The sequence below is a fragment of the Hevea brasiliensis genome, unplaced genomic scaffold (assembly GCF_030052815.1).
Source record: "Hevea brasiliensis isolate MT/VB/25A 57/8 unplaced genomic scaffold, ASM3005281v1 Scaf1, whole genome shotgun sequence".
Taxonomy (NCBI): domain Eukaryota; kingdom Viridiplantae; phylum Streptophyta; class Magnoliopsida; order Malpighiales; family Euphorbiaceae; genus Hevea; species Hevea brasiliensis.
In genome coordinates, this window is record NW_026614585.1 from 290,094 (window position 1) to 306,073 (window position 15,980).

Consider the following 15,980-nt stretch of genomic DNA (forward strand, 5'->3'; position numbering starts at 1 on the left):
AAAATTATAATTATAATTAATTCAAATTAAAAAATAAAAAATATTATTTTTAATAATTAAAATTAAAAAGTAAAATTATTAAAATATAAAAAAGTATTTTTAAGTTTATTTTCATTCAAATATAAAATAAATTTAATTCATATTCTGCAATTTATTTATACACATCAAACACATTAAAAATGCACCCAACTCTGATTTTGTTGCGAACCAAACATAAATAAAAGATTTATCATTTCATTTTCAATTTCACTCAATTTTGATTTAAATGCTAATTCTGATTCTAGTATGCGAACCAAATGAATCCTAAATTTCTCTCTCTTAAAGTAATAAAATATTATTTAATTTTTATTAAAAAATTGAAAAATTAAGAAATTATAAAATTTCTAATCATTCTAAGTTATCAAAAAATAAAATGAAAATCTCAACAAAACCTGCTGAAGCCTAAAACTAACCAAATTCCAAATATGGATTTTGATGTAATTTTCTTTCAAAAGCATGATAATGCAAATAACAAAATTTACATTGCAAAAATAAGAAGCAATTTAAGACTATTAGTAAGATAAAAGGAGAAAGAAAATGTAAATAAATAAATAAAAAAAGTTGATATTTCAGACAACATAGAAATGCATGATCTTATCCTTCAATGGTAAACACAAGAAGCTGTCAAGTTGATGGGCTTGCCAAGCTTGTTCCCATGAAGAGTAACAGGGCATCTTATACGCTTGTAGAATTTGGACTTCACCAATCTTCCCAAAATGTAAGCTCTTGATCTCACCACAAATGTCAGGTTCAGAGGCACTGCTACTTTTTCAATGTGATCTTTCGCATTGGCAAGAAGTGGCACCCCTCCATACAAGGGAATTTGAGAAGCTTGCAACACTGTTATCACTGTCCTTTGGCTCTTCCTCGATTGAGTAAACCTCTTCATCTATTTATTTCATCCATAAAATTTCAGAAGTTGAAATCAATGAAATAAATATCGTAATCCACGAATGCGTTTCCATGCCAAAGCAGGGTACGAATAAAGGACACCATTATCCATAAATTGTAATCTTGTCATCTTAATTAACTACCAATTCATCAGGTTAATACACCTCAATAATCCTGGGAAAATTTTTACCAAAACCCGTTACACTATGTATTCAAAAATTTATGTATTTATCTTATTTAATAAACCAGATATAGCAAGAAAAATTCAATAATCCTATATTAGGCTCATAAATGTTGTCTTGTAGAAGTTCTGTTTTCATATTTTCACAAGAAATTGATTTATAAGTATCTGTATATTAAATAATTTTCCTATTTTATATTATTCTCCAAACCAATTCGATTTGTTTTGCCAAAAGAATATGAAAACAATACAAGCAGGACCACAATCCACCGTAGAAACCAATCAATTAACAACGCATGCAGCTAAAGCTAACCTAAGCATAGTTTGAAAGCCAGTTTGAAAGCCAAGTTAAAATTAAAAAAATATATATATATTGGGCTCCACACAATTTCCCCAACAAAAAAAACTGGTCAGTCTTTTGCAGTCTTTTGCCGGAACTCCAACAAAGCCACCCAATAGCATTCAATCTAATATCTCTCTGTGGCCCACCTCCTAGGTTCCCAATTATAGTTTACTTTCAATGACAATTTTACCCTCGCACTCTGCACTACTTCCTGACTTAACATAGGATGAAATGGGCTTATTTATTGACGTACCTGTCCAGAGGCCATCTTCAGCTGGTAATAGTGAAGCTCAAGAGGGGTAGAGGTTACGTGGACGGCGAAGAATGCGGAGGATTTCTGTAGTGAATCTTGACCGTAGAATTCAACGACAGCATGTCTGTTGGCACTCCTGTCTGATCACTTCCGGCTTGGACATTAAAGTTCTCGAAAACCATGTTCTGCTTTAATTAATCAATTTTGCTTTAGATAAATAATTTTCTTACTAAACAAACACAATTAAAGTCTTAAAATTGTGAATTACGAGTCTTAAACAGCACATTAAAGAAGATTTTAGGCTTGTAGGCCTTGCTAGCGCCCCACAAAATCAAGCAGAAAATGGTGAACAGTAAAACGAAGAACAAAAACCCACACAGATACAATCTCACATTCCGAGCAGAACCACCATCATCGTCGTCCATTTCATCATCGTCATTATCGTCCTGATTAATCTGTACGTGCTTCCAGGCAGAGAGGGTTCTAGGGTTCTTAAGAGACGCCGAGAAGCGCGACGTGGAGGACTCGCGAGAGTGGTGAATAGCTGAACAATGATAAAAATGGTGAGCTGGCGAGCCAGTTGGGCTAGACCCATATGACCTCTTCTCCACGTCATGGTTTGAGGGCTCTGGACGTAGTACACCGGCCTCCGCGGTGGTGATCGCAGCTGCCATGAGGTGTCGACACTGGTTCCCTCGGAGTCTGTCTTGGCATGCATTTTGAAAGAGAGGTATTGCCAAGAAAGGAAGGAACACTATGACGGCGAGATAAGCAGAGAAGCAAGGACAGGTAGATGATTTATGAGTTGTTTTTGAATCACGAGACAAGGAAATTGTTTGGTAACGGGTAACAATGGTCTCTGCTTTTGGTTTGTTTCGTTTTGTGGAAAAAAAAAAGTAATACAATAATTTAGAAAAAGCTGCATGTGAAACCACGCGCGCGTATTGTTCACGCTTTTACCTGCCGCAGTGTTTGAACTTTCGAAGGCTAATCGTCGGATAAAATAAATCCAAGGGTGAAAACAGTGGAGGTGTCATGCACATTCGCTGGTCCACTCGCGGATGTCACATGGAACAGTTGGGGCTGACCGGGAAGGCAAACCGGATGTAATTGGCAAATTGCTACGCACAAGCAAACACTACAACGAATGGCGCACTGTGGAGCACCTGCAACCTGCGGTATTACATGTGCCCTCAAGTCAGACCGCAGTTTACATGTAATTTGAGCTACATTGTATAACAATCTGATTTAAATATTAATTAATCTAACAAATATTTTTACGTGAAAAGAAAATAAAATCTATCATATTTAAGCAAGTGATATAATTATAAGTCATTTATTTTAATGTTTATTAAAAAAATTGCATCAATAATTAAATTTATGAAAAAGTTAATTTAAAAATACATGAAAAATTATAATAAAAAAGTGACTAATTATTAGATATATCGAGAACATTAAAAAAAAATACTCTCTTTCACAGAAAAATAAACTCTTCTTACAATATAAAAAGTGGGTCTAATATAATTATGAGAGATAATACATATACACTGGATGCACCTAATAATTTTTCTTAAATGAGAGATTAATTCACCCCACATTTACTCAGGTTGATCCATCACTCATATAAAATCAAACAGATCATTAAACCAATAAAGATATAAAATTAAGAATTTAAGATTCATTCATATTCAATTTGAAATTTAAGTGGTATATTATTAAATATATATTAAATATATGCTATAAAATTAATATTCTCTTCAAAAAAATAATTATGTGTTATCATAATCATTAATTTAGTATTTTTTTTTATAAATAATTATTAAAATGAAGTTAGTTATACTTAAAACGTAATTTATTAAATATAATTTAAAATTTCTAGTTAAACTTTTAGATTTAAATATTTATATTTTATAATAAAAAAATAAAATTTACATAATAATAAAGTTATTTATATCAATGACAAATAAAATTTGATATATAAAAATTTTATAACGTCATAAATAATGAAAATTTTATTATTTTAAATATTTTAATATAATAATAAAAAATCATTGATTTAATTAGTTATTCATATCACAATTTTAAAAAATAGATAAATTTTATTTTTTTTTTTAAATATTTATTAATTATTTAATTTTAATGTAATGTATATATGAACAAGAATTCACAATAGAGCAATTGGCAAGTACTTCTTTCGGCTTTGCACAAATCGGGGTTTGAGTTTCTTGCAAAGGCAATTCAATCGGGTCAATTGATTCACCCGTTAGCAAGACCAAAAAAAAAAAAATCAATTTACAACCTCCTATAATTAATATGTGTAAGAGAAATTAGCGCCGGTACTCGTTGGAATATTGTGGGGTCCATTTGACTTTGATAAAAAAAAATATATAGGCCGTTTGACTTTGACAGTAGGCATTTTGATTCGTGGCGCAGCACGGACTGACAGTGGGCTACGAATAGGACATTTATTTTGGTAGACAATACCTAGTCGTAGCCCAATTTCATCCATGTAGGCCCAAAATTTTAATCAAATAGAATATTTGTAGCATGTAATGGGATACAAGGCTTTAATGTGAGTACAAATTTAGGGGTGAGTTACGAACTATTTATCGGATAGGGTGAGTTTTGCCTGGTTAGGGAAGAGAGAATGAAAGACAGTCTTAAAAGGTATCCTGCTGTTAAATAGAAATCCTAAACAAATGTTGTCATAGAAGAGTTAAAAAATAATAATAAAAAAATATAATTAGACGTTACTTAGAAAAGCTCTACGTAACATTTAGTTACTTTTCTTTCTTATTAGAAGTTAGTGTTGGCACCAATGTTTCTTACCCTCTCTCTTCCAACTTGGTAAAACTCACTCCCATTTGGTAAAATACTTTGCAACTCTTCCCTAAATAGTTTTTTTTTTTTACTCACATTTTTTAAGAAAAAAAACCCTAGGATTCAACTAATCAAGTCTCTCTCCTAGCACAAAAATCCTTGATCGGTTTAAAGGTTGGGGTTAATTAACTAGTTCTTAATTTAATTATTAAAAGAACTATGAGTGGGGGATCAACTTGATCCATATTAATTGGGATAGTAAAGTCATTTCATGCATAAAAATTAAGTTATTTTACTAAAATGCCCTTTAAACTATTTTCATAGAAGAATGTAGAGGTTAATTGAATTTCAAATTGTGTTTGTAATATTTATTATAGCTACAAATTTGAATGCAAACACAAGTACCATATCTCTCTCTCATGTCCCAAAAACGAAGATTCCTTGGATAAAAGTGAATTTCTATGTACTGCTCTACCAACCTTGCCCATTAAAATGCCCCTAAATTTTGGTGTATGTAGCTAGCCTAAACTCATTTCACCATAAACCCTATTTTAAAGCAATAACAGAATTTTGAAAACTTCAAAGACTTGACTTGTTCAAAATTCTTTAACAACTTATTCCAACATAATAATCCACATCAGCAGATGAAACATGACAAATTAGTAGCAACTGATGCAAAACTTCAACACTCCTCCTTTGCTTCAGTTGCTGCAAATTCTTGTTGTCATTAAAATAGCTCCTCCACCTCCTCCTCCTCTTGATGTTGATCCATAAAAACTTTGACTTCTCTTATTTGTTATGCATCAACATCAAGAGGAGGAGGTGGAGGAGTTATTTGGATAGCAACAAGAATTTACAACAACTAAAGTAAAGGAGGAGTGTTGAAGTTTTGCATTAGTTGCTACTGATTTGTCATGTTTAATCTGTTAATGTGGATTGCTATATTGGAATAACTTGTTGAGGTTTCCAAAAACACCAAGCCACAAACACAAACCAAAATCACAACCAAGCCATAAAAAAAAAATTAATCTTCAGCTTTCTCAAAAAAAAAAAAAAAAAAAACCCACACTTAAACTAGCTTGGAAAAATGCAAACTGAAGTAAGCTACACAATAAGAGCACTAATGTTTGATGGAAGCAACTATCAAGCATGGGCTATAAGAATGAGAGTTCATTTCAATGCACATCCAAACTGAAGTAAGCTACACAATAAGAGCACTAATGTTTGATGGAAGCAACTATTAAGCATGGGCTGTAAGAATGAGAGTTCATCTCAATGCACAAGACCTTTGGGAAGCAGTTGAGGAAGACCATGAAGTTCATGATCTACCTGCCAATCCAACTATGAATCAAATTAAGATTCACAAAGAAAAGAATACAAGGCAAAAGTAATAGCTTACCTTTATACTGTCATATCTCCTTCGATTTTCACCAGAATCATGAACATAGAGTCTGCAAATGCCATCTAGGATTATCTCCAAAATGAATACCAGGGAAGTGAAAGAGTGAAAACTATGCAAGTACTGAATCTTCAGAGAATTTGAAATACAAAAGATGAGGGAGTTACAAACAATAAAAGAATATCCAGACAAGCTACTTACCATTGTCAACCAGGTAAGGATGCTAGGTAAGGACATTTATGATGACAGAATTTTCAAAAAATATTGGTTAGCTTACTGGAAAGATATGAGGCGACAATCTCCTCACTAGAGAATGCTAAAGACTTGTCAAGTATTACCTTGGTACAAGTAATTCATGCCTTATAGGTGTATGAATAAAGAGGATTAATGAGGGAAGAACATGTAGTGGAGGGACCACTCTAAGCACAAGCACATAACCAAGATGGAGGCAAAAGCAAAAGAAATAAAAATAACAAAAAATCAAATTGTCCACCTTATCCCTTCTACAAAAGGAATAATCACACATAAGAAAGATGATGGTGGAGACAATATGCATAATATAAAAAAATGTGACTAGCTAGGACATATGGAGATAGGATGAAATGCACAACAAACAAGAGAAGCCAAAATTGTTGTGAATCAACATCAAGAGGAGGAGGTGGAAGAGCTATTTTGATGGAAACAAGAATTTGCAGTAATTGAAGTAAAGGAGGAGTGTTGAAGTTTTGCATCAGGTGCTTCTGATTTATTATGTTTAATCTGCTGATGTGGATTGCTATGTTGGAATAAGTTGAAGAATTTTGAACAAGCCAAGTCTTTGAAGTTTTCAAAATTTTATTGATGCTTTAAAATAGGATTTAAGATAAGTAGTAGCTATTTTGCTCTATCTTATTAACGTGTAACATATTTTTAGCTTTTTTTCTAACATTTTCTATTTTTATGACTTGTATATATTGCATTTTCATATGTTTGTTGTTTTCTTTTTTTTTTTTCTTCTCTTTGATTGCCTCTAATCTCCATTAAAAAACACCAACATTTTATATAATTTATTATAAGTTGTTATAAATAAAAAAAAAAGTGCTAAATAACATCTTATTCGACTATTTGGTAACAAGTATTCCAAATTTCTTCTTCTTAGTAAGTATATTCCTTCAACTTGTTGTGTTAGTTGTACAATAGAAGAGGAAAAAGATTCTCTTCATCTTCTTTGGGATTGTCTTATGGTTACACTATTTTCACCTCGCTTTTGATTGAATGGCTTGTCAAAATTGTTAGTATCAGGTTCAACTGGAGTTCTTTTGGAATTTACTAATATGTGGTTGGATGTGGATTAAATGAAATGATGCAGCTGGGATTTTGTGAAGCATTTTCATAATAAGTAAGTGGACATGTTGAAGAAGGGAAGTTGAGAGAAACATTGTTTGCGACCATTATTGATGATGAAGAGAATCAAGATACAAATGAAGAAGATGATGATGAACATAATACGAAGTTGCCAGAGTTCCCACAAAATCATGAAAGTGTTCTTGTCTTCAATGAGGATGTTCAATAAGACTGCACACTTTCAATGATGAATGTAAGATTTAAACTTATGAGAAAGAACGCAAGTCGTCTTACATTTAAATCTAAAAAGCCATCGATAAATATAACACTTAAACTTATTTGTCTTCTAATATTGCCAGAGACCAAATCCAATTAATATTAGGAAGTTTAATAGAATTTGAATTATAAAGTTTAATAATTATAGTCCTAAAAAGACTAGGTTTTCGTGGCTTATATATATGATTAGTTGGTTGGCCATTATATTATATTGTAAAGAGCTCACGAAGTGGAGAGGTGTGTTGAATTCAGTGAGTTTTGTTTGAATGCTTTTGAGGGTGAAAAAAATAATTAATGGTTATAATTATTTTTTTCTTTATAGTAGATTTATTTGGTAGAGTAACTAAGTTAAATTTTGTATTCTTTATTTTGTGTAGGTGTGGTTTTTCACAATAAGTGGTATTAGAGCTATGATTCAAGATGGTGAATACAAAATTTTAGGTGGAGCCATTCGATGGAAAAAATAATTTCAGTATGTGGCAAAGCATTATGAAAAATGTCATTGTACAACAAGGATTAATCAAAGCATTAAACGAGAAGCAATCGACAACCATGAAAGATGATGATTAGGAAGAGCTTCAACACAGGGCTATAAGTACAATTAAATTGAGATTAGGCCCAGATGTGAAGTACAATGTTTTATAGGAGACTTTGCCAGTTGTTTTATGAAAGAAATTAGAGAGTCTGTATATGTCAAAGTCACTCAAAAATCACTTGTACTTGAAGAATGAGTTATACCAACTCAGAATGGATGAAGGTACTGATGTGAGGAATCACCTTAATATTTTCAATAAATTAATTACTTAATTGGCTAGTGTTAGTGTGAAGGTTAATGAAGAAGATAAAATCTTCTTGCTTTTAATCTCTCTCCCATAATATTATAAAAGCTTGGTGACCTTAATAGTTGGGAAGGAGACTTTGAAGGTGGAAGAGGTTATCGTAGTTATCTTGGATAATGAGAAGTTCAAGAAGGCAGTAGTAGAAATGAAGAAGGAGATTTTATTGCTAGTTTTAGTTATGGTAGAAGCAATCCACATGGAAATAATTAGATAAGGGATAGTAAATCAAGCTCGTGACCACTGGTAGACCTTAAAGATAGAGAATGCTACCACTTTCATGAAAAGAGCCACATTCAATACCATTGTATGAAAGATTTTACAGAGTTTAAACAATTCAAAAAGAGTCGTGGAAAAGAAAAAGAAGGAACTAGTGCAATTGCATTGGATGATGGTGTTGATGGTGAATGTTTGAATGTGGATAATGATAAAGAAAAGGCAAAAGATCTATTACAAGATGAGTGGTTAATAGATTCTGCTTGCCTATTCCATATTTGCTCAAAGAAGGAGTGGTTTGTTGTGATTGAAGAAAAGAAAAGAGAGAAAGTGAAGCAAGCCAATAGGAACAAGATGAAAGTTGAAGGTGTTGGAAGAGTAAAAATCAAGTTGCATTGTGATTGAATAAAACTGTTTGCTGAAGTGAGATATGTTCCTAAATTTGAAAGGAGCTTAATTTCCTTAGGTAAGTTGGATTCTTTGGGTTATGAGTATTCAATTCATGATAGAGTCATAAGAGTTAGCTGAGGTGCTCTTATGATCATGAAGGGTTGGAAGATTGGTACAAAGAATCTCTACAAATTAGAAAGAAGCACATTGATTGGAAGAATGCAAGTTGAAGCAACAGCCAACATCAACAATCAAAAGTGCAATGAAGTACCCAAGAGAAAATTGACTTTTGTAGAAATTGTGAAGACTAATTCCATTTGACTTAGAGGTGAAGATTGTTAAACTCTAAGTCCAATTGAAATTAGAAAGCAAAATTAATTTAAGAAGTTTAGTAGAATTTAAATTATGAAGTTTAATAATTAGTGTCCTAAAAGGACTAGATTTGATGCCTATATATATAATTAATTGGTTGGACATTATATTGTTTTGTAGATAGCTCACAAAGTAGAGTTGGTTTGAATTCCATGAGTTTTGTTTGAATGATTTTGAGAGTATAAAAAATAATTAGTGGTTATAATTTTTTTTCTTTTATAATAGATTTATTTGGTTGAATAAGCTTATGCCAAATCACGTTAAATTTTGTGTGGGTGTGGTTTTTCACAACATATATATATATATATATATATATATATATATATATATATATATATATATATATATATATATATATATATTTCACTTACAATTTGAGCATTTTTATAATTTATCTTTTATTCTTTTTCAATTTTTAGGATATGTACTAACTAAATTTTTTATTTAATTCGGTCAATAAAAAAATATAAATTGTAGTCCCAAAAGTAGTGCAAGAGGGGGGGGGGGGGTGAATTAGACTTATAATAATTTTTTAGCCCTTACTTAAAACCTTATGAAAAATTGCAGCTTTGTTCAACTAGATGTTCCTAAGTGCAATGATGCTATGCGATAATATACTTTCAAGTAAAAACAAATTTGAATCACAATACACTAACCCCATATTTGGGAGGAAGTTTTTTAAAGTAATGAGAGATTTTTCAAGGTTTAGAAACCTTGAATTTGTGTTTGGGAGAGTGGAAGGTTTTTTAAAGTGTGATTTTTGGAGATTTTAAAAACCTCCAAAAACCTCAATTTTCCAACCCATTAAATTGGTGGGTTAGTAAAATTTTCTCTTTAAAACTTTCAAATACTTTAAAAAATCTCCCCATCTTCCTAAACACTAAAAAATGAAAAAGGTATGAAAACCTTGAAAAATCTTACTTTAAAAAACTTTACTTTATAAAACATTAATTTACTCTACTTCCTCCTAAACAGAGTTTAAGGCAACTTAACATAGGTTAATTTTCAACAAATCACAACCTATATTTCAAATGTACCTAGTTTGGATATTAACAACAAATCAAAACAAGGTAACTCACAATATCTATATCAAATATGCCCAAATTAAACTTTAATTCTAGCTAAGGCAACTTTAGGCAATTAATACTTCAATCACTAGATTTATTCACCTCAACACATATGCAAATATTAATTTACTCAAAGATAATCTCAATATGTTCAATAAGCACAATATAACACAATATATACTGCAAAAGCCAAAGAGTTTAGGGTTTAGAAGATTGAACACAAGAAATTTTATAGTGGTTCAGCCAACAAGTCCACATCAACTCTCTTAAAAATGCATTTGAGTCTTCACTCCACTATATTGCTCTTTTCAATGGTAAGAGTCAAAGCCTTTTATATCCACAAGACTTCCCAAGGTGCTTGCAAACCCTTTACAAGTGCTATACCAAACACTTTTTAGTTTTAAGTTTCAAAAAGTGCTTGACCAAACCCTTACAAATAGCATTTGAGATGATTTTCACTCTATCTCACTCAGTACAAACAGATTCTATAAAAAAAAATAAAATAAAATAAGAGTAGATTTGCCAATGTAGCTCAAAAACTCATTAAAGCACTTAAATAAAAGCAATCAATGATTTTTATGAGAGGAAAGCAATTCTAAGTCTTCATTAAGTGTAAATTGGTGTAGAATGAGTACTTATATAGTACCTTTTGAAATTAAAATGTTTAAAAATAAATTTGAACATTAATAGCACAAATTTTGAGAAAATGACCGTTATTTTGTCATTTTTTATGATTTTGGGCAGAGTAGCAAAGCAAAGAATTTTTGAATACCAGTAGTAATGCAACTTAGCAAACAACTTAAAATTTTTTAATACCAGTAGCGAAATAAATTAGCAAAATGATACCTTCAGTGCCTTTTAGTTTTGGGATTTTAAATATTCAAACCAACCTTTGAGAAAGTGACTAACTCACTTTAAAACCTTAAAAGCATAATAGAAAATAAGTTTTAAGCACTTAATTTCGAAAACTTAAAGGACTTAAAGATAAAAATACATTGGCACTACTCCAATTCTTTTTACAATAAACCTACTCAATAACCTAAATCTAAGCCTTTAATACCTCTTCAATGCAACTTGGAAGGCAATCTTCTTGTTTTCCTTTGGCTTTGATTTGTCTTATGTTAGCTTTGATAGACATCCATCTATAAATGAGTTAACCACAAGTCCTTTCTTTTCTTCAAGCCTTAAGAACATCAAACAACTTAGAGAAATATGTTAGATTAATTCTAGTTGAGTTTTGGTACCATCAAAATTTATGCTCATTTTGAGCTTATGAGGCCAACAAAAATATTTTAAAGTTATACTAGAAAATTTTTTTCAAGGGACTAAATATAAGAGTTTATTAAAAATATATTGATTTTCAACCAACTTTTAATTAAAATTTAAATTTTTAGGCAGCAATCACCCCTACCAATCCCTTGGGGTCCGTCAATTCCCACTTTTAAAAAATCAATTAGGTCCTTGTCAATTGTACATGACTTCATCAAGATGATTTCTCTAGGTCATTGGAAAAAAGATATGAGAATTGTTGTCTTCGGTTTTCGCCCAAAATAAAGCCAAGATGTGTTGTATTTGATGCATTACTGAGGTATACAAAGTATTCAAGACTCTTAGATCTTTATGCCTTTATTTGTGGACATTCAAAATTCAAAAATGCTAAATCAAATGTGCGGTTGTTGAATAAGTATTTTTATCTAGTGGTTTCAATATGGTTCTAGCTAAGAATCAGAACCCTAAACAAACTTTCGATTCTTTGACTTTTAGGAACCAAACTTGGAATCCAAATTTCGGTTCTGATTTCGATTCAGTTCTAAGCAATTTCAACATGATTCTGATTCTAGTTTCATTTTTATTTTAATTTTAATTTCATTTTAAATATCAATTTTTACCCCTAAAATTGCAACATTTTTATGTTCTTTTTAAAGTAGAAAAAATAATCTTAAATTTCTAATATAAAAACAACAATAAAAATAATAATATTAATATAAAAAATATATTCCATAATAAGAATATTATATAATTTTTAATATATTTCTTAATTATATAGTCTTTAACTAAAAGATACATATATGATTAATTATTAAAAAAGTATAATATATGACTAATAAGTGATTTAGTCATATAATTAAGGATTATAAAATGATTTAATGTATTTAAGACAAATTATGTTACAAAGTTAAAAATAAAAGATGATATTAAATTTTATGCACTTATAATTAACTAGTTCTTTGAATGTAAATAGCACGTTATCAACCCCTTATACATATTTGTAATTCAAATAAAATCAAAATTTATCTACTTTATGTAATTATTTTTCATTCATTTAATTTCAATATTTTTATTGCAATTTTAAAAATTTATATCAATTTTATTCATTTAATCAAATGATCTAATTATAATAATGTGTTATTATTTTATTTTAAACAATAAAATTTATTTTTCACTCTCATCACGTTTTCTTCTTTCTTTTTGCTTTCGTTAATCATTCTCCCCCTTTCATAACTTTTCCGCTCCACCTTAAATTTAATTTTTTTAACTTTTAAATATTATTTTATTAAAAAAATAATAAAAATTCAATTAAAAAATATTTTAACTATTTTTATATTAAATTAAGTTTAAATGGATCAAATTGAAATATAATATCTTTTTCATCTTAAAAAAATATTTCTAATTAGTTTATGCAATATGCTTATTTTTAGTTCACCCTCATGCTAAATATATTTTATCAAAACTTTAAGATATACTATCTTCTATATAATATTTAAAGTAATTTAAAATAATTAAATGAATTTCAATCTTTCAAGTATGTATTAAATCAATTAATTAATTAAATTTATCATTATAAGATATATGTAATAACCTGAATTTTTTTCCTTATTATAAATATCATATTTTATATAGTATTTCGATATTATTTAATATTTTCTAACTATTTCATAATTTTTGTAAAACCTTCATTTATATATTTTAATGTTATTTTCAAACATACTTTATAAATTATTTAATAGCCCAATTTTTAATTGAAATGGTTAGTTTTATAAATTAATATCAAGTCAATTTTCAAAATATATATTTTTTTGATTATTTTCAATCTTGATTCTAAGGTCAGATTAAATTGTTATAAATTTTATTGTTGTTGTTGTTGTTTAATAAAAAAAAAAAAGATTTTTTTTGGAGCAGCCCCCCCCCCCCCCCATCCTTTTCTTTCTCCCTGATCCCACTCTTCCCCTCACTTTCTCCCTCCCGCTTTCCATCCGGCCGACCAGTATCAGCACTGGCAAGGCACCGATAGCCTTCCCCCATGTTCGAACAACCATCAAATGGTGACAGCACCTAGCTGTAGATAGGAGAGCGAGAGAGAGAGAGAGAGAGAGAGAGAGAGAGAGAGAGAGAGAGAGAGATCGCATAATAGGGACCCAACTTTCCGACGTCACATTGGTCATTTCCAAGGCCATTTCCGGTGGTTCCAAGTGCCATGAACTTCTGGGATGACCAGTTTTTAGATGGGACTAGTGGCATTTCGTTTGGTGGCAGGAGGAAGGAGAACAGACGAGGGAAAGTTGGAAGAAAAGCACATGGGTTTCAAGCTTTTCGGCCACTTTTCCGGCAATTCGATTGTTGGATCGACTATCCGAGACTACCGATAGACTCAGAGCTATGAAACCTTCAAGATGGGACTGGCCCTGCTCCGATCGGACACCGTTTGAAAAAGACGAGCATCGAATGGCCTATATCGCTGTGTGAGATTTTTAGGCCTTTTCAATTCTCAAAAATTAAAAATAATTTCATGATAATTATTGATAATTTTTGGGCTTAATTTAGGTACAATCGGATAGGTGATAGCTCACCAACCTCGAAGCAAGTATTTGACCTTATGCAGGTGTACGGTGGGTTTGTCTCGGAAAAAGGGTCATGTTCTGATCAATCCTAGCTTTTGGGCGTTACGGACACGTTCCATGTTCAAATTTGGCATAGGTAAATTCAAACTCTAAGTTGTTCATTTTTCCCTACTACCTGATTTAGAATAAAATTCATAAAATATTCATGGGTGATTGAAAAATTATGATTCTTATTGCAATAGATTTATAACTTTGTTAAGGACCGTGGGATAAAATTTTAGAATTTTTTAGAGCTTATTTGAGTATTTTTGTAGAATGTTAGTTTTAGAGACTAAAATGTAATTTTTCAATTTTGTGAGAGTTGCTTAGTTTGGAAGGCCCAGGAGGGGTCATATGTCACACCCTCCTCCTCGTAAGATATAATATGATCCGTAGTATACCTAATGAACTACCGAACTACACCTACCGGTATCCCATTAAATATACTACAAGGAATTTTAAAACAATTTTCATTCATTTTTAAATTGGTGGGTAATTTTTTTCAGATATTAAAAACCTTTATTTAAAGTCCAAACATAATTCAAATTTTTAGATATTTAAAATCTCTGTAATTTTTATAAAAATTTCAGCAGAGTGCCATCTGTATTTTGAGAAAAAAGTTCTTCAAAACTTGAAAAGAAAGACACTCCCAATATATTTCTCAACCACAACTCCATTATTCATTTTCATTTCACAAATCAGCACAAGCAACTCAATACACAGTTTAAATTAAATCAAACATTGAAATATCTCATTAAGGTATCAGAGCCACTCCGCATGCAACCTTGAGCGATGGTGGGGCAAACCTCAGTGAGGACGCTGAGTCCCATAAGGGGGTGGATTGTAACACCCTAGGCAAATCCCACATCGGCAAAACACGGGAGAGATGCTGGATTTATAAGTTGGTGGTTCGTAACCCCTAGTGACGCGTTTTAAAACCGTGAGGGCTTCGGCCCAGAGCGGACAATTTTCCTTATAAGTATTTTAATTATCATATATAGCATTTTTCTCATGAACCTTTCTTTAGTTTCATGTTGATGTGTTATCTTTTATCTAGGAATTTGACTAGGTTGGGATGTCTATTTAGTCACACTTCCTCCATAACAATTGCTCCTCTATGTTTAAACTTGAATTTCAGTTTTTGAATCACTGAATTTGGGGTTATAGAACTTAAGTTATGGTCAAAATACCAAAGGAACAGTATTTTGGACAATTTCTGGGTTGGCAGTTTTAGTGACTAAACTTGTACTAATAATTTGATTAGTTAAAGGCAAAACTGGGTCAAGTGGTCTTCATGAAAAGTGTAGCCCTATGTCTAAGCTTTCCATTAATGAAATTTTAGGTCATTTGGACCAGTATAGAGAGAGTTATGACCAAATGAACACGTACTCTGTTCATTTGGCCATTTTATGGGTTGGCAGTTTTAGTTACCCAAATTGTGCTAACAATTTGAATTGGTTAAAGGCAAAACGGGGTCAAGTGGTCTTCATGCAAAGTGTAGCCCTATGTCTAAGCTTTTCTGCAAAGTCCCCACATCATATACATAAACCCTAATTCCAATCACCCAATTTATACAAACTTAACTCTTTTACACTTCTTATCATATCAACTATTCAAACATCCTTATGGAACCGTTTTTCATCATTTAAAAATAGCAAACCTCACAAGATTCATGGCTGCCAAAATTAGGGTTCTT

The 15,980-nt window shown here is 31.0% G+C and overlaps 1 pseudogene; it reads right to left on the reverse strand.

Annotated features, from left to right (window-relative positions):
* Nucleotides 1–502: 502 nt before the first annotated feature.
* On the reverse strand, nt 503–2,425 carry LOC131176313 (uncharacterized; annotated as a pseudogene).
* Nucleotides 2,426–15,980: the final 13,555 nt, after the last annotated feature.